General features: G+C 41.8%; 1 protein-coding gene across 4 annotated transcripts in view; it reads right to left on the bottom strand.

Moving 5' to 3' along the window:
- Positions 1-20319, bottom strand: part of si:cabz01090165.1 (uncharacterized protein LOC100333421 homolog) — a 309025-nt gene that overhangs the window by 226756 nt on the left and 61950 nt on the right. The window lies entirely within an intron of this gene.

Below are 20319 nucleotides of genomic sequence, written 5' to 3'. Positions count from 1 at the left end.
TTCAATCCCAACTTAACGTCCACTTATGACGGGGTGTTTGGAAGATGGATGGGTCCAACAAACGCAGGCTTTCAATCATGATTTTTCCAAGGCCATGTTGTGGTGTTGTTGCCTCAAACTAACCTAACTGTGCGTAATTATTTCAAAGCATTAAATGTGTAGTTACATTGCAGGACATTTTAAGTTTCCAGTGTACAATGTTACATTAAATTTCATTTAGCAGACGCTTTTATCCAAAGCGACTTACATTTTGCTATACACAGCGTAGACACAGCAACGGGGATCATTTAGGGGTTGAGTGTCTTGCTCAAGGACACAACGACATGGACTAGGGGAGCTGGGGATCAAACCACCGATCCTCTGATTGAAAGGCAGGCATGCTAACCCCTGAGCCACAGTCGCCCTCCAGGCGACGTGTGGGAATAATGTTCTGAGGTTTATATCCTTTCATCAGATTCCTTGCAAATTAAGCACACACGTCCTGTTGCCTTCCGTGAACCTTACCCGACGTTTCTTACATTTTTGGGTTCCAGCATGTTTACCCACACAGCAGAGGTCAACATTTTCCGTGACTAGTAAACAATGTAGGTCGTTTAAAACGGCCCTGAAATACAGTGTTTGACCTAAGATGTAGACTGTACTGCATACAGTGCAATATGTCAGAGATATGCTCGAACCATAGTCTAGTTTATTTCTATCCCCCGCCGCGGGCCACCCCTGTTCTAGCACATGGCAAACAACGTTTGTCACGTGTGCGATATTGTTGGCAAATACCAAATCCTCCGCCTGGAGCTGGAAAATGAGAGGGATCAGAAATGGCCAGAGCGAACGGGCCCCAGATGGAGGTTGTGACATCAATTGAAGTGAAGGCGATGAGGTGTAGTCGTCGCTCAGACGCAGACCTCTAGCAGATGAATGGCTCTGTTTCTCTCACCGTCTCTCCGTTACATCACTCATCGTCTGCGGCAGGTCACTGCACCGCTCTTCACACTGTCTGCACACCACACAAGTGTGTCTATTTACATCTGTTAACCTATTTCTGCTTGTGTGCGTGCGTGTGTGTGTGTTTGTGAGTGTGTGTATAGGTATGGTCATAATATGTGTGTCAGCCTGAAGCATGGCTGAGGTCTGAGGTTGCCTCCCCTTCCCACATTACTTCCTGGCGCCATGAGAACAGGACTTATTTGGCCAATTAGCTCAGAGTGAGATGGCGTTTAAAGGGACCTGCTGTGTGATCTGTTGCCCACGTCTTCCAACACGTCTGCAGCCGAAATCAATATCTACAATACAGGGAGGTGGGGAAACAGCTGACATGTCGCCATACTGCAATGTGTCACATCCTTGGCTGAAATTCCAGCAGCTGTGTTGACTCAAACAAACATGTCAAGTTAGATTATTGAGTTTGGAGCGGTTGCTTAGCACAGAGAGTCCCAAAGTGTGGGAAGGTACTTCAGGTGGGCCGCGACAGGTCATTTATAAATAAATAAAACGTTTTTAATTTTCAATTTTGAAAAGTTTTATATTAATTTAAAAATAGTAATGATTTAAATTACGTGTTATTCTTGTACTGGTGTAACGGAGGGTTCTTTTTGCGCTTATACTGGGTGGTACTAATACAATAATAACACGATCGTTCGTCAGCCAAGCCGGCAACTTCTTTATTAACATCTTCCCTTTTTCACCACCAACATTTCTCCGCACCTCTTCTTCTGTTTTCTTGATTCAAAATAAAAGCCCCGGAAACACAATACAATAGCTTACACTGGCAACAAAGACGATGCCTGCGGAATTAAAGGCTGTTTTGGATGAAGCAGTGAGAATGGTACATTTCATCAAAAGTCGTCCACTGCACCTGTTTGCCATATTATGCGCGGAGACGGGAAGCGACCACCGACAGCTTTACTGGTAAGGTGCTCACCGACTTTTTAAACTGCGTGACGAAGTCAGGACATTTTATGTGAACTCCCTCCAAGGAAAAGCAGTGAAAAGCAGCTCCCTGATTACGTCGGTGTTTAACATATTACAATTACGTTGATGTATGCGTATTTTAGTTTTATTGTTTATTACAAATACGTTTTTATTTGTGTGCTTGTGTTTTTGTTTTCTTGCTTTTCCGCTGAATTTAAGCATATTCAGATTTCTAAACTCTGCGGAGGAAAAGAAAAGAAAAGGGGCGGTGTGAAGCCGGTAACGGGGCCGGTCTGAAGACCACTTGGCAGCCGGTGTGAGGTTGATTTACTGGTAACGGGCTGGGACCGGTCTGAAGACCGCTTGCCCGTAGGTGCCAGTAATGGCCCGCTAAGCGCCGGGGACGGTAACAGGCCCCGTCGCGCCGGATCCGGGGACGGTAAAAGCCCGCGTCGGGTCCAGGACGGTAACAGGCCCCGTCGCGCCGGATCCGGGGACGGTAAAAGCCCGCGTCGGGTCCAGGACGGTAACAGCCCCCATCGCGCCGGGTCGGGTCTTCTCTAAGTCAGGTTGTCAGCTGCAGCTGACACTGACGTACGTTTGTGTTTAACATTATAAAACATTTCTGTACAATCAGTACAGTTAACTGACGTGAAAAAAAAAAAAAGTGAAATGAGGCGCCCTCTTGTAGTATTTAAGTAAATATATATGTATATGAGCTCCGGAGAAAATGGTATACAAAACAGACATTGTTGGTTAATACATTTTCAATCACTTGAAGTGATTTAATAATCCCTAGTTTATGTTTTGATCAGAGTTGCAGGGCTCTCAAGTGTGTCACAAATTGAGCCCCCTCCTCCTCCCTCCCCCTCGGGTGTGCCGCAGAAGATTTTCAGATTTCAAATTGGGCCGAGGCATCCTTGAGTTTGGGAACCGGTGGCTTAGCGCTTCACACACATACAAACCCGCAAAAGAATAGAAACACACTACATACAATACACAATACACAATGGAATTTAAATTCTCTTGAAGTTTTGATAATTTTTTTTGCTGAATTATAACGTTTCGACTTAATTTGCAGATGTGTTACCAACATACGCTTTATTATTCACTATTGAATTATTAATGTCAAGAATTAAAACTTTAAAGCATTTATATGTATTTGTTGAATTTTGTTCAGATTTAGGAAGGAGATATTGATCATTTTCATTTCCACATACAACTTGATATTCAAAACACTGGTTTCAGATCTGTCCAGTTAGATGAGCATTCTGGGAAATACCAAAAAATGAAAGCTAGCACTGACCCAGACGGCCCCTGATTTTAATCAGAAATTACCTTTTGCTACTTTTCCCCCGAAACTGACCCGTGGTCTCAGCATTTGGAGCGCACTCGGCTCTCAGCTTTCTCTGGAACAGGAAAGGACTGACATGCACTGCTCAAGTACGCAGAGGAAGAAAACACACTGTGGAGAAGTTCCTGAAGGACACAACAAGCTTTGCTGAATGCTGACTCGGTGGTTTTCTTCGTCCTTCCAGACCCCTTCGTCTGCTGCTGCTGTTGAATATGAGACCGGACAGTTGTTTGTCTATTAGCGCTGCTAATCACGCTGAGCCACCCGTGTCAATAAAACTCATTATGAGAAACAAGAGGCTCATCAGCGGGCCACTGCCCTGCTTATCAGCACAGCCAGGTCCAATTCATCATGAAACATCATCATCTTTTTTTTTTTTAATCACAGTGTGGGCCGAGCTGTAAGCAACTACTTGTAATGGACAAAGTCTAAAATGATTAGTAACTTAAAAGGAGTAACTGTATTTTGTAAACTATACATATATACAGTTTGCACATGTTAACTTGATTTAATGCTTTAAACCTTCCTTGTCTTGTTTTTGTCCTTTACAGGTTATTGTGATGTTACGTAATGTTGCTTGTCAAAGACATTCAGACTATTCATTTAGTTATGCTACTCATGTTGGGCTATCAGTTATACTTCAGATATATGTTCAGAGACACTTTTATATGACTCGGATGGTTTGCAGAAGTCAACAGGACGCCAACACTGCGATGGCTTTTACCAAGAAATATGATCCCAAAAACAAAAGGTTATAATCTAGATAAGGCAAGTTTTAAAGGTAATTCTGTTAACGCACAAAAATCACACGAGTCAAAGTCAAAGTTAGCTTTTTTTGTCAATTCCTCATCATGTCAAACATACAGAGGAGTTGAACACATGTTTCTCTCCTGTCCAACAAGTGCATACAGATAATGAGTGTTGGTTGTGCTGATAGGTAAGTGATAAGTGTCACATTCACTCCCATATGTCCTGACCTTTTCGTTACACTTCCAGTTGTCCAGTAGTTAGGCCGAAGTAGGCACTTGTCTGCCTCCATGAGGCTCTTTGCACAACATTTTACACCTGTTTAAGTCTCAGACTTGTTTAATGAGGCATTTCCTCAGATTAAAATGTGAGTGTGTTGCCATATAATCATTTGCAATCAGGGCCAGTGTTGGTATAATTACTACAGAACATTCTCACATAGCGAGCCAGAACAAGTCTGACGCTTCTGCTTTTTGTCATCTGTTGTTTACCTTGCACGGGATAACAAGATATATATATATATATATAGATATATATATATATATATATATATATATATATATATATATATATATATATATATATATATATATATATATAAAATATATATAAAACTCCTTCCTGATACCGATTCCCATATCTGAACTTGCATATTGGCCGATACTGTTACGCCCAGACCTCCTGGGTAGGTTTTGTGTTCACTGTCTGTTTCTGTTGTGTTGGCTGTCACTCACTTTGTCTCTCGTTTCAGACTCCTCCCTCCTCGTGTGCCAGCCTCATGTGTGATTAAAAGCCCTGCCTTCATTCTTTCCACCTGTGTCTCATTCTCCTGGGAGAGTTTGTCTTTTGATGTCATCTTGGTCTTGTGAGTTTTGAGTAAATCTTGTTTTCGCAAACAAACTAAGTCATCTTGTGTCTGCTCTTGGGTCCTGCCTACCGTGGTCCTGTTCCCCTTACAGATACGAAGGACCAATCCGATAAATATTGCTGACATTTTGCCAGCTCTGGCTAAATTCACACTCTTCAATAGCACCTACCCGATCGGTACCTTGCACTTGCAACTCTCAAGGGAGTTGAGACCTTCAGTGTTTCTTTATTAGAAGACGGACAAATAACGGCACTGAAGGCTTTTATCGATGGCCAACATGTTTTTGCTCTTAGTTTGCTTGACAGGTGGTTCATGCAATGGTCGGCCCTTTTCCAAACACTTCTCAATGACGGCTTCTCAGGGGATTGGTGCTGCTGCCAGAATGTCGTAGTTCGTTGTCGGAGTAGTATATCTGCTCTATTCCTTGTGTTAGACCATTAGCCCGTTTTTGTGTAATTTCAACCTCTCTGTTGTTTGTTTTCTACAACTTTGGTACTACATTTGAGAATTCCTCAGTAAGATTTTGCATTTCCCCCGACTTCTGTGTCTCTGGGTCTGCATCTGGGTCCTTCTCCCTATCTCATGTCAAGATCAGTCCAGTGAAAATTGTTTCTAGCAATGTTAAGGTTTTTGGTCCATTCTCCATCAGCTACTGGCAGTTCAGACAATGATGTGAGTTACTTTGAAAATTATTTAAAGCAATAAAACAAGGAGTCGGGATTATTGATGCGAAACACGCCAAATGACACCTCTGGTGAATTATTAAAGTAGCCATTCTAAGGGCCACATCAATATTTTTCAGACACTCTTGTTGCTGTCTCTCCCTTTCTCTCATCTATTCATGATGCTTTCCTCTGAATGTCAGCAGCAGCTCAGTTACCGAGGTGTGTTGTAAATTAAAGTGACACAATTGGTATTTGCTCAGATGTGGCCACATCATTTTGATACAACTCTTCAAACCATTAAAAAGTGTCCCTCCAGCGAGGCCAGCGTATTGAAAATGTATTCCAATGGAATCATGAACCAAAAATGGAACTCATTTCTCATCCCACTTTAAAACTGATGTGCTGAGACGCGCAAATGTTTCCAGTCCTGACCACACGCAGTCGTAATGAACAGACGCAGAGAAAACAGACAGAGATCATATCAAACACACAGGAGCTTAACCAGCTAAATAATGCAGCTAATACAGCTGTGTTGTGCGTGCCAGCTGCACTGTGCTGAGGTGTGTGTGTCTGTCGGCCTCAACACTGTTGTTGTCACATGTTAAGCGCACCAACGCCAGATTTTGTCAGTTAGCGTTTAAAGCCTATTAACGGTGTCAGATGTTATCGGGAGCAGCTGGACGAACAGTGAAGCTGACAGCGTGTTGCCTTGAGCCAGCGACACACATCTGCATGTGAAGCTGTTGGCTTGGCGTTCCTGTTAGCTTCTAATGTGATATTGATCCACGCAGGCTGCCTTTTTTTTCTTTCTTTTTCCCGCCCATCTCTCCACGGGAAGGACAGAGGTCAGATACAGAAAAGCCCTCTGGGAACTCGATTTAAGACATCAGTGTGTCAATAATGCTCTCAATAACTTGAGTACCTACTCAGTGTGTGTTGTACTGCTGAAAACATGAGTCCATTGATTGATCGGACGATTTGGTTTCAACAGTTCTGAGAAATCAATTACGCCAATAATTTAAACACAATTTTAAACAAAAATCTGATTGCAGGAACTCCAATGAGTCGGTTGACTTTGATTTTCATATATCAATTCTTTTATCACTGTAAACTGAATATATTAGTTTTTTTTGTCATTTCTTTTGAGCAGAGGTCAGATATTTCTGAAATATTTGAACAAGTAATTCCATCTGCTTATCATTCAATCAGGAAGTGATCTCATTGATCTGTATTTGAGGCCATGTATATACGGTATGTTAAATATGTTAGGCAATGTTTTTTCTTTTGTCAGTTTTTTCAAAGCATGACCATGAAGGCCCTCCAACCTCAACCTTTTGTAAAAGATCATGGTTTGAAGTGTAAAAATAATTGATGGAAGTGGCATGAGTTAAGGGCAAACTAAGTCAACGCTGACTTCTGGTTTCACACGCAACACAAACAGGGGTCTCCTGGTTGAAAGTCACGCGTTTTCCCGACCGTGAACTGACCTCCTCCCTACATGGACCTCATCTATCTTCATATTAAATCGCCTGTCCTTGCCCATGATTACATGGATTCCGTGCAAATGTATTACGTGGGTTAAATAAGAATCACAGTGCTCTACTTTACAGAGGTGTTAGCCACAAACAGTGTATCACAAATCATCACTCATCATTACCTTTCAACACAGAAACGACAGAGCACGAGGTTCACATGCGACAATTGTCGTTAAATGAAGTGGCAACATGAGTGAAAAGTGAAAAATAAAAAGTCAATGCTGTGAAATGGCGTATACTCATGTCAAGATGCAGCTGGCGTCAGTGGGATGTGTGCTCTTTAGCAGGATCTATATTTGTAGTTTCAGCTTTTCAATGCGTACCGTTGGTTTCGTGGGTGTATTTTGTTGCCTTCCCACATCCTTAAGTGTCTGTGTTGTTGTTGTGTGATTTGGCAGCTGTGACATCGGGATAAATACACCTCATAAGTAAAGGTTTAATAAGAACGGCAGTGTTTCCACACTTTTAGATGTTGCTGTGGGTTATGAGCTTTATTTGTGTATTATCGCAGCAGATATTACGGCATGCATCCAGCATCTTCTTGGCAGATGAGGCGAATGGTTTTGTCTCTTATTTCACCTTCTTCCTCCGTGTTTAGTTTGTGTGTCTGAATGGCTTTGAGCCAGGGGCGTCTACGCGTTGACTGTATTATGGCGATACTGGACTTTTTCATGATGCGGTTTCCTCAACAACTTTGGAGTCACGGAAGCTAAAATTGTGCCTTTAATCATCAACTCTTAATTTACAGCAATGATTGCCTTTAGTAATGTCGCTAATCCGTTGTTTCAATCCGACGCTTTCAGCATGTTCTCCCTGAAACTGTAATATTGAGGGAACTGATGTCATGTTTGCACAGTATAACCATCTAACAGTGTTTCTCTTTAAGAGCAACACTCCAGTATCTCAGTGCACTACCGAATGAGAGCACACATAGCAGTTGGCATCTTTTAAAGCATTTCAAAAGAGTTCTTGAGGGAAATGAAATAATGGCCGACCCCATGGAGACAGACGCATTGATGATTGGATGAGCAGGATGCCAACATCATCCCTATATGGAGATGGCCGCAACCTCGAGGCAACGAGGAACCCTACAGAAAAAAAGTGAAACCTGACCAAAGCCGGAAGAAACCCAAACAGATGAGCCAAACAGAAAATGGTTACCCAGACAGACACACGCATATAAATCATGTGCTTCCATTAGGACAGAACACGAGCGCTGTACAGTCCGCAAACCTGACTGCTAATTGAGTTGCTGTAAGAGATCTTTCCCTCGGTTAATCTGCTGATAGGAGCTCCAGCAGAAACCCAACCCGGTGCTGCAAGCTAGCCAAAGCGTTGTCTGGCAGCTAGCCGTCAGCCGGGTCAATACTTGGCTGCAGGTCTCCGTCTGCAGACCAGTGTCCCCGTTACTGCTCTGCAAAGGCTGTATACACTCCCCATTCTCCCTCGTCCCTTATTTTATGGACCAAGACGCAGCCAGGTCTCTAGCTCGGTCCTGACTCCTCGTTGCTTCTCTCCAAACTCCTGACAGCCTTTCCTCTGTCCTCCTTTGATACCTTTTGTTTTCTTCCTCCTTCTCGTCCTCCTCCTCCTCCTTACTGCCTGTGCCAACAACTTGAAGCGGAATTGAATTTTGCATGTTTGTTGTGCAGCCACATCAAACATTGGCTTTGTTGGGAAAGAAAATCAATTCCGCTGCACAGCTTCATTCATCACCGCCTGCAGCTGATCAACACTGCCTCAGTGACCTCTAAGTATCGTGTTTCCTCTGCGCGTCTTTTTCGTCTTCTTCTTTTCTTTGACCTGTGATGTTCATTTTCAAGAGCTGCTTTTTTTGTTTGTTGGGAAATGGCCAAAAATTCCCATCTAATTTGCTTCGGAATAAAACGCGCTGAGTTCGACGACACCTCCGTGTGTCTCTTGTACCTGGAAACGTGGCAAAGGATGCTCTTTCTGGGCCGCTGGGCCGTCATTTTCAATCTGTTGTTCGCTCGAATCCTGGAAACTCGTTTGGTTCCACGGCTCAAGCTCCCTCTCTCTCGCTGTGAGTCAGAAATTAATTTGCACTCAGGCTCAATTGATTTGTCTCACCTCACAGGAAAGCCCTTAAAGAGAACAGCCCAGGGGTCTCATTTATACAACAGTGTGTCGTTGCCATACTGAATGTGCATGTGCACACAAAAGCCCCAAAAATGGAGTTCAGCAATAAAAGACTTTCAGCACTTTCCAAGTTTTCCGTTTATAAATCCCAAATACGGTTGGAAATGTTTACACCTGGATCAGCCTCATACACCAGACACCCATAGTCAACCATAAATGGTCAATTTCAAACACCGCATGGATGTTTATGCATTGAAATAAGAGTGTGTGTGTATACATATATACATATATATATATATATATATATATATATATATATATATATATATATATATATATATATGTATATGTATATATATGTTTACAACAGCAGCCCAATGTATAAATACACATATATATGTGTATATATATGTATATATATATATATATATATATATATATATATGTATATATGTGTATATATATATATGTATATGTATACATATATATATATATATACATATATATATATCTATATATATATATATATATGTATGTATACATATATATGTATGTATGTATACGTATATATATATATATATATATATATATATATATATATATATATATATATATTAGGGCTGCGAAATGATTAACATTTTTAATCAGATTAATCACAGGTTTCTGTGGATTAATCATGATTAATCACATATTACCGATATTCTCGGTATATTCTTATAAAAACATAAAGATTTATGATAAAAGACAGATATATACATTGTCATTTATAAATTGGGCTGCTGTTGTAAACAATGCAACTACAGGCCGTAAGGTGAACCCCGTTATCGTTTTATCCCGCTCCACGGTCAAGCATCTACGCGAAAAGTTTGGCGCTGAAATTCCAGTCGATTATTGATGCAGCGATGTTTTATGCCGAACTAGTTTTTTCAGAGCGTAACAGGATATTCGTCGCGAGTGGAGGTGACAAGGTGCTCAGTGTTGCCAGATTGGTGATGGCGTGGTATCGTACCAAAGGCTCAAAACGGTTGTATTTGGAGGATAATTATCCTACATTTGGCAACCCTGAGACCAATGACAGTCAGAGCTCGCGCAAGAAAGTGAACATAAGATACCGTTTACAAAACATGTAAGGGCGTAGTATAGCCTACCAGAGCTTAATGTGAAACATGGCTCAGTAAATGAGCTCAGAGATAGAAATAATGAGAGCAACGATCAACTGGCAGAGAGACAACAATTACCACCCAGCTCCCATCTCAACCTCTCACTGAAGGACTGTCTCACTGAAGGACTGTCTCACTGAAGGACTGTCTCACTGAAGGACTGTCTCACTGAAGGACTGTCTCACTGGCTGACCAATATTGAGGTTTTTTTCATACATACAGTCTCTTCAAGATAAAATAAATGTTTGTCTTCAAAGGAAACGACTCAGTTGAGTTCAGGGACATTAACTCCTTGGTTAGATGGAGCAATATGTCATGAATTACTTAGTTAGGAAGTGCCGTTACAGAGTTAAGTGATAAATATATGAGCATCACTGATCTCTGGCCGACGAGATGACTGGCTGTGCATCATAGATTTTAACCTCTGCACAGCCGGTGCAAATTAAATAAATAAACCCATCTATTCGTACATACACACATCTGACTTCCACAGAACATTACTCACCATGTTATGCCATCTGTTGGTCTGATATTATCAGTCCTAAGAATAAGTATCCATATCTCATCACTCTCATGTCTCCATTTTCCTTCGAAGCATTTTCAGGAGGCTCATCTGATTACTCATCAATCAAACTAATTTGGGAAGACCAAACCTAAATGATTTCATTATTCTCTGTAGCCATCAGTGTAAACAACTTGAACATATGCTACAATATTAAATGCAGGTGGTGGACACAAATTCATCAGCATCAGGTGGCTGAATCACAAAGTTAGAAAAAAACAATGATCCGGCAATCTTTGAGAAATCTGCAGCTTCTGGATAACCGCGCTGACACGGAGTCCCTCGCTAATCATTTAGTGAGATAAACCAAATCCATTAAGCCTAAAGGGTGAAATAGTCTAATTGCAGTATGAAAGGCAGGCAAAGGTAACAAAGAATTCGGACATCAAACAATAAAATGAACGGACTAAATCCTGAAATTAACTTTGACATTTAAAACGCTAAGCGGTCTGTGTGTGGATGTGTGGAAGACGAAGATTACTGACATTCATGCTTTCGCGTGGAAAGACGAACAAACTATAATGATGGTGGAACGTAATCTCATCTCCCTGGGGATCAATACTCTGACTGACTCAGATGAGGACCAGAGAGAAGCACAAACAGCATAATTACAAACAAATTGACTGAAACGGAGCACCAAAAGATCCTCATAAGGTCAATTTGACTCAAGTGCTCCGTGTAAAACGTAGAAGCAGTTGTGGAAGAGGCTCGGCACTGCGGCTCTTCGGCGCTTGGTCGCCGCTTTGCAGTCGCCTCGTGTTTCCCTGAGCCGCAGTAATGAGAAGACAAGGAGCTAATAGACTGTCGGGAATCCTGTCGGGAATCCCATCAAAGAATTCCAACGCAATTAATATGCTGCGGCAAAATGTCATTCATTATTGAATACAATGGACTGCGTGCTGCTCTACCACGGCATGTGTTAGGAAAGTCCATTTTAAAGAGCAGGCGGCCAGTGTGTCTGGAGAGGAATGAGTCAAAGTAAAGGGATCCTACTGATCCAGAAGCAGATTACTATACGGGCTTCTGGATCGTTTCCTCACAGGGCCGCAACTTACTAATTATGTTCACTATCCATAAATCTGCAGATTATTTTCTTGATTCATCTTTAATAGGCATTGCCTTCGTCAAACAACTTCACGCTGTAAGCAGAAAATAACTGATTTAATAAGCCTGCTGATAATAGAACTGTGTTCATGTTGCCTAGTGACTGCTGTCTATTTACTGCCATCGTCGTCCCGCCGTTTCCCGCTGTACCGTTGAATTAGTAAATTGATGTAATCAATTAGCAGCATATGAAATGCTTCGTAAAAAGGACATTTTGTATTTGATTGCAATAGACAAATATGATGCGAAATATAATCTGACAACTGGATTGAGGCTCAGAGCATCTCCCTCTGATTTCTAAATTCCCTCCACAACACCAGTGAACACACATTTATTTACACTCAATTAAATGCTGGCCAATTATTTCCGCCAAGTGAAAGAAGTCATTGTTTTTGCAGAAAAGAAACAAAAGAAAAAGCCTGGACTCAATACAATTAACTCAGAGATAATATTTTGCACCCATTGTGATTCACAACACCCTCCTATCCTCCTAATCCCAAACCTCCTTACAGCAGCAGTGCGTGCCAAGGCCGGCCCCTTTTATTTCTGTCCAATAAAAAGCGTCCCGCTGTCCCAGAAGCCGCCCCTGCGGGTTGCCATGGCAGTTAATAAAGCTTGTTAAGATCAAAGGCACAAAGAAGATTGTTGACTCTCCAGGGGAGTCGAGTTGAGCCCAGAGGAATGCAATTAAGGCTGAGGCCGGGATCCTCCGCATACCTGATGCCACGCTAACAAGAAGGATGCAGCTGGAGGACGCACGGCGGCTTCAGGAGCCACGATTTCTATCTGTGTGCAGGAATGTGTATGCGTCGTGTCTGTGTTTGTGTGTGTGTAAACTGAAAGCAATGGGTGGGCACAGGGGGAGATGAAATGGATAATGGGTGCTCACCAAAGGCAGGAAAACTCCTCACCTCTAATAACACAGACGGATGGTTACAATTACTATAATCACTAACAGATTTAGTGCGACTGCCATTTTAATGTGACTTTTTTTTATGAATCGTAGAAATAACTTTGAACCAGACATAATGATTTAATCAAGTCACACACGAGGTTTGGTTATTGGTTTAATGCCCACGTCTTTCGGGGGCAGCGGCAGCGTCCAATAGGAGACATGTTTGCTTTGTGGTGTTTTTTTGCTGCTCCAAATTTGTTGACCTGTGACTCCTGTTGACATTAGTAATAACAAAGGTTACGATATTGTAACCCTGGTTCTGTAAGCACACTGGACTATAACAACAATATAATTCTCTCCCGCAATCTGCTGAACATGTACGCCGACTGAAAATGTTTATAACCGTGGCTGGCAAAGATGGACGTGCCCAGAAATGTGTAAACCCCACAGTTCAGCCAGTGGCGTAAGAGCGACGGGGCTCCCTTGGTAGAGGGTTATGCCTGTGTTTGTAGACTTAGGGTTACAATAGTAGCACTTTAGTTCTTGCTCACACAGGCTCCACCTCTATGGTACAGTGGGTGGAACCCAATAAATGCACGTCCTGCCTCTCCATTACGTGGACCCAACCTCACTGCTCCTGATCGAGCACATTTATGTGCTCGGTCAGGAGCAGTGAGGAAACAATGACGTAAGATTTTGCTACTACTTCATACGGCTTAATTTTGGGCTTTAAATGGCCCAAGATCTGCAATCCTAGAAATTAAAATGGCCATACATTTTTGCACTTAATCCGACAGTTTGAATAAAGTTTAACTGCAAGCCTTACCCATGAAAGAGTCGGTTGTAAGGTAAACATTCAAGAGCCACTTTAACATTCAGACGTGTAAGAGGACTGGCTTTCACTCCCCGTGTTTAATCAAATAAATTGAACTTTTAAGGTCTTTATAATGTGGGAAGCTCTACCTGTCCCTCCCTCCACTCATGATCACTCGGTGGCCGCTGCCTCCTGTCTGGTCTGACCAGCAGTAATCAGCTGCTCGTCTTGACTGTTCTTTTGTTTTTCTTCTTTTTCCGTTGCTCCGGAATCCTACTACTTTTGTTTCCTCCCATAGCTGGCGATGTCATATTTGATCTCCCACATCTGGTTTTGTACACCTCCTATTAGACTTCAAAGATAACCCACATAACTACAGGGCTTCCCCTCAATAAATCCATCTGTAGAATCTAAAAGTAACTCTGACATGTGAAATATATATATATATATATATATATATATATATATATATATATATATATATATATATATATATATATATATATATATATATCATGTCGTTCTTAATGTCGTCACTCACGCCTCACTCGTAACCCTGCTGAAAAGAATGCAACACTTACAATACTATGAAAATGAGCGCAAAGGTCATGAATTTGAGACACACCTAAACGTGGGGATTGAATTAAGTGCAGTAGACTTTGAGGCGGTCCGAGGCACCACGGCCGACCAACCAGCTGGAGCTGCCCGACCAAACTGCCCTTGGGAGGAGAGGGAGACAGTGGATAAGCTAACCCAGCTAGGACCTAAGACTACTCCACTACCCAGCATGCTGCTGGGTGTCTGATGATCAGTCGTGTGAAAATAAGATGAATGAAAGCAGCGGGAGGTCGGTGGCTGGATCCATCCTGTTCCAGAATGGATCTGTACTTGACAGCAGGACAGAGAACAAGAGGTGGGAGACGACATCGTGATGCTTGGGGCTCAAACATCAGTCAGAATTGATGGACAATGTGATTCATATTTAATGTGGAGATGTCGGCCATGTTATCTGCCCAGAGAATGTTTTTTTATTGCTGCTGTTTACGTTCATTATGATGGAAATAAAATAGATGCAGTACAGGAATGTCCTACTGTCTTAGTGTTGTTATGTGTTTGTTGTGTTTGGTGCTACAACTGAATCCTTGAGAAGACGAAATGTAATATTGCCATTAGCAACAGAATACAATAAAAGGCTAATGCCAGGTTTGATTTGAGTGTGTGTGTGTGTGTGTGTGTGTGTGTGTGTGTGTGTGTGTGTGTGTGTGTGTGTGTGTGTGTGTGTGTGTGTGTGCGTGTGTGTCATTTCTAGCTCACGTCACTTACACTGCCTCCGCTGAGCCTGTTTCCACTTTGTTCTTGAGCAGTAATTATTTCATCAGACTGTGACACTGAAACACGAAGCTTACAACCACACAAAATACACACACAGACACACACTCACACCACAAATACATTACAGTATGTCAACAAAGTAAGCAACAAGAGATCTTATATTATCTAATATGGCCTTCATCCCGTCAGTGGGAAGTCGAGCGCACAGCTTTTGTGTTCTTTGCATTAACATTTCACTCAACTTGTTTTAAGATAATCAATAAAAATGAAATGAATTACAGTCATAGTTGTATGCCTCCACCAACCAGTCAAGTTGCAGTTTGCATCACATACTGTACATATGAAGCGGTCCTTGTCATGGTGACAGCACACATTGGTTCGTTTACTGATGTTTTGAAGTCTCAAGTTTGACAATTTAGCCATCACCATCTTGAATTACGGCCGCCGGCATGTTTTTTTGACAACCAATGAACATACATTATCATATTTGAAGTAGGGTCATTTACTCATAGACTTCTATATAATCTGACTCTATGTTGCAGCCGGAGGAGTCGCACCCTGCTTTTTAAACACTTCGCGTTGGCTTTACTTGGTAGAACTGGAGGTTGCCGTCCAGTTTACATCCATTTCTGTTCAAAATGTCATTGTGTCAGAATTTTATGCTATGAGGACATTTGTAGCATTTTAATTCTTGAGTAGCTTTGACCTCCAAAATTCAAATCAGTTCATCCCTTGCGTCCAAGTGATGACGTCCACTCATGCTGATGAGTCTATTTGGAGATTCTTTGGTTTGGATAGTTTGATATTGATTTTCTTAAAGCAATATCGTCATTGTGGGATACATTTCATTTTTCCCAGACCTTGTTCAAACTGCACCGTAGCCCATGAAGTTGATGTACTTCACATTGTAGGCTTGTACGGTTAAATGCACCTACTGCAAGTCCTTTTGGATAAACATGTCAGCTACGTATATGTAGAGTAAAACATTTCTACGTAATTCTAAAACGTCCCTTGGACTGTATTTCCTCTTTTATATTTAGTCTCCTCACATGTACTTGTGGCAACACGCCTCTGCGCAGCTCTTCTGGGCTTTTCTCACACTTTTTTCACAGTGCCGTTGTCAGTTTGAACACGGACTTGAATATGCATATTTATGACATTACATAACTCTTTTCCTGTAAACAGGAAGAAAAGGACACAGAAGAAAAACAAGCACAAAAAACAACCTGTAAATCTATGGACGCTAATACACAGGCAGACGGGGAAGACGGAGTGACAGGTGGTGTGACAGAGAGACGGATGGACGTCCATGTGTGTTGGCAGTCTGGGAAGCCGGGAGGCTGGATAATTGGTGTCAGAGTCCAGCTGAAGGACCCGGCATTGTCTCAGAACGTCTCAGAGAACAAAGCTGAGCAGAGACAGCGGTAACGAACGGGGAGGCGGACTCCGTCAGAGCATGAACTTGTCTCTTCACCGGGAGGTCCGGCAGGTTTCAAGGCACTTTTCTCTGTTTAACTTAAAAAGTGGAGGGCAAAATATGTTCTTCCTGAAAGGATAGACACACATTCTCCATGTTTTACCAGCCCTTGGTCAGCAGTGGGGACAATAATTGTTGACGTCAATAAAGCCACATATAATTATCAACAACTCCAACTTTCAGCACATTCCCTGTTTCAGTCTCAGTGTCATAAAAACATACATAAACAAGAAAAAAGTACATTTCCTACCAGGTTAAACTGTTCCTTTCAGTAACTGAAAGGGGTTCATAATATGTTGTGCCAATAAGTGAAGACCAACATCAGGTGTTTTTTTTAACTCTCTCCAGTAACTCTGTGTTGTTGGTCCAAAGTAGAAACTGTACTTTATTGACAGGTTTGGCTCTTTCAACATGCAACTTCAGTGAAGCTTCAGGAAAAAAAGAAGTCACTTTCCCCTCAAGATGAACGCACACACCATCTGCCATAACTGTGTTGTTGTGTGGAGCCGCACACAGGGATTGGTTTAAAACAAACTTCAAAAGGGCGCACAACAAACTTTAAGGACTGAAAATAAATCCACTGGAATCCATTCAAGAGAACAGTGCTGAGACTGTCTTACTGGAAGTCAATCAAATATCGCATGAAGGGAGAATATTAAAGGTTTGAAGTTTTCTTTTAACGTTATTCAAAGAAAAAAAAGCCACTTCATCTGGAGGACTGGGCTATTGATGTGCTGCACATTTAGGGGAAATGTCTCGAGGGGAACTGCTCTGTTATCATCGACAAAAACAGAAAAAAAACATGTGTTTTTTTAATCACTAGTCATTTATTTATGTATTTGTAACAAGAAGCAAAGATAAAATACCAACACTAAACTGAAACAGAAACACATTAGTTTACATTAGATTAAAATGCATTAGTTCATTGGCTGTACTGGTTTGACAGTTTATTAAAACCTTCATTAACTCTCATCGGTGATCGCGTCTGGGGGAATTTCTCAACAGTATTTGTAAAAGTAAAATGATGCCTGTGCTGAGATCAACCAAATCCCCAACCTATGTCTTCTGAGTCCTTGTGTGACCGCACCACTGCATTTAAATGAACCTCTGTCTGAACCTGCACAAAGCTGCAGCACTTCCAGAGTCCAACAGGTTCAGAGTTCATAGTTATAATAAACAGTTATATAATAACTGCTTTACATTATTCTACTTTGAGCTCAATGCTGGAGATGGTGAGAACTTCGTCTGCTGGTATCAGACAGTACTTATATAACAGGTCTGGTGTAGGATGCTATTTCTGTACTTCCACTTGAAGAAGTCTGTTTTAAACAGTGTGAATGTGAGTCAGCTAAAACGTCCAATCATCCTTAGTCTTTTGTCTGGCCCATTTAAAAAGAATAACACCTTTTAAGTGGCTGTACATGGAAAGGGGGTCTGGCACCTTTGGAAACCTCCGAATCGCTTGTTTTCTGTTTAATCTATGAGGTTTAAGCTGTTTCTTCACTTTCTGTAAAGGCCTTAGAAAATTAACTGTCATAAAGTGCAATATGAAAAAATCAACATCTCTGAGCCTCAACGTGGTGTTTCCATATTGGTGCAATGGAGCAGCACATTGTCCATCTGTTTCCTGTCTAAATCCCTCCCTCTGTTCCCACTAAGTAACCTAACTGTGTATTAATTGTTTCCCTCCCTTCACTGATGCATTTATACCCACAAATGTTCAAGGACTAAAGCGGGCGTTCGGTGTGTTCAGGCTCACGGTTCAGGGTCGGTTCAGCTTGCTTGTTGACCAGAGTGATCGTGAGTGACCAGCATGTTACAGCTAATAAACAAAAAAAACCACCTGCATTTGTTTCTAAAAGACAATCATGCAAACCACAAGTTTGCAAAGTTTAATTTTGACCTTCACATCTAAGAAAGAGCATGCGCGCCATAACAGGAAGTGCATTGTGTCTGTTGCAGTGCTGTCGATGTAGTGAAGCGGACTGGTTTGAGTGCACGGCCCTCCCTCGCCCTCTTGTCTCATAGAAAGACTATATGAAATAGTTGTGTTTTTTTTTAAAAGCTACTGCTTGAACAAAACACACACAGTGAGCAAGTCAATACTTGTGTGTAGCACATTAGCATGCACTGACCTTAAAGTGTTTTAAGCACATATAAATACAAACGCAGGCGCCATTTGTGGAGGATGCTTTAGTTGCAGCTGCTCACCTAAACAGTGTGAGCGGAGGAGAAGGTGAGCTCAGGAGCTTGAGCGGTGGCAGTAAAGAGACGAACAATCGCTCGCTTCAGCCACTCCGTTTCAAAGTAGAGTTGTAGTGTTTTATTTCAGGCGCTGTTTAAAGGTAGTGCACTCTTTTGGCGGGGTGATATATCATCAGCCATCAAACGTTTGGACCCCGCTGGCTGGGCGAACCATGCAGCCGTTTGGCTGCCTGGTGAACGACCAGCAGCTGGGCTCATTGGGACAAACGGGTCAACACAGCTCCTGCTCTTTCCATGCTTCTTGCTAGATATAGTTAACTTATCATAATAAATGCCACATATATTAAAGCAAAGAAGCGTGTGCTTATTTCTAAAAAAAATTTAACAACCACCACGTATAAATAAGCCAGTGCAATATTTATGGTCTATGCACTTTCTGCAACAATGCAAACATATCAGAATAAAAGCCTTGTGTTGACAAATGATGGGATTTTGTCCTTCACAAAAGATGCTGGGATTCTTTTATTTTGAAACAGAAACAGGAAATCTTGAGTGAAAAAGTTGAGTATAATATAAGTGCTCTCCATCAGTGAGACAAAATGTTGACATTGGAGCCATATTTTCAGGTTGCCATGCTGCGGTGTAGATATTCAGACATACTCTGAAATCCTTTCACCGCAGCAATTTAAGTGCTCACATAAGTTCAGGGTATCAACTGAACATTTATCATACCACAAAATGTATCGGTGGCCCTCCAGTAGGAAACACATCTGTGATCGTTCAATGTGATGAACTTCCCTCCTGAGGCTCAATACAGCTTCATCTGCAATGGATGAAAAGTGTTTTATCTCGCTTGTGATTTAACACTACGGCACAAGAGGAACCATCCTCAAATGGTCTTTTAATGTGGAACAGAAGTTGACGGCGGCGTCGAGGAAACTGGAGCTTCAGGTAGACGTGAGATGTGCTCATCAAATTAAGTCCTTCATGCTCTTCTAAAAACAGAAGGGACAGCAGCTCATTAATAATAATCACGTTAATCACAAACACAACAGCAGCGCCACATGTGGCTGACACAGACGTGTCCGTCAGGCCTGAGTTACAATGTAGATGACTGACTAAGAAAACCAATTGTGCTGGGACACTGATAAGCTGCTACTTTGATTTAAATCCCAGCAGCCTGAGCAGCACCAGAAGATCACAGCACAGCACCAGTGGACCAGTGGACCAACACTTGGTCAGCGGCTCTGCGCTCTGAACCAAAGCTCAAGGTCGTTTTTTGGGTACCAATGTGACTTTCTGCTTGAAAAGAAATTCATAATGTCTTTTCAAAATAAATATTTTTCAACATTCAGATTTTCCTTTCAATACATAAAATAAGGAAGTGAGGGTTTAGGAAACTGCTGTTCGATATGTCGTCTGTTTCACTGTGTGGACTGTGTGATGTCAAGGGTGAAGAGATGTGGTCAGCTCATGCATTTGAATTTAACGACATTGTCTTAAAATCTGCTTTTCCCCCCACTCTGTCAAGGCCGCTTCATGTTCTGTGTTCTATTTGACCGCCGTTATATTATTTTGCCTTTTGTGCCTCAC

This window comes from Clinocottus analis, unplaced genomic scaffold (assembly GCF_023055335.1).
Source record: "Clinocottus analis isolate CAN_PGR_092001 unplaced genomic scaffold, fCliAna1.0.p SCAF_2, whole genome shotgun sequence".
Lineage (NCBI taxonomy): Eukaryota > Metazoa > Chordata > Actinopteri > Perciformes > Cottidae > Clinocottus > Clinocottus analis.
Note: the sequence above shows the minus strand (reverse complement) of the source record. Positions and strands in the feature narration are given on the sequence as shown.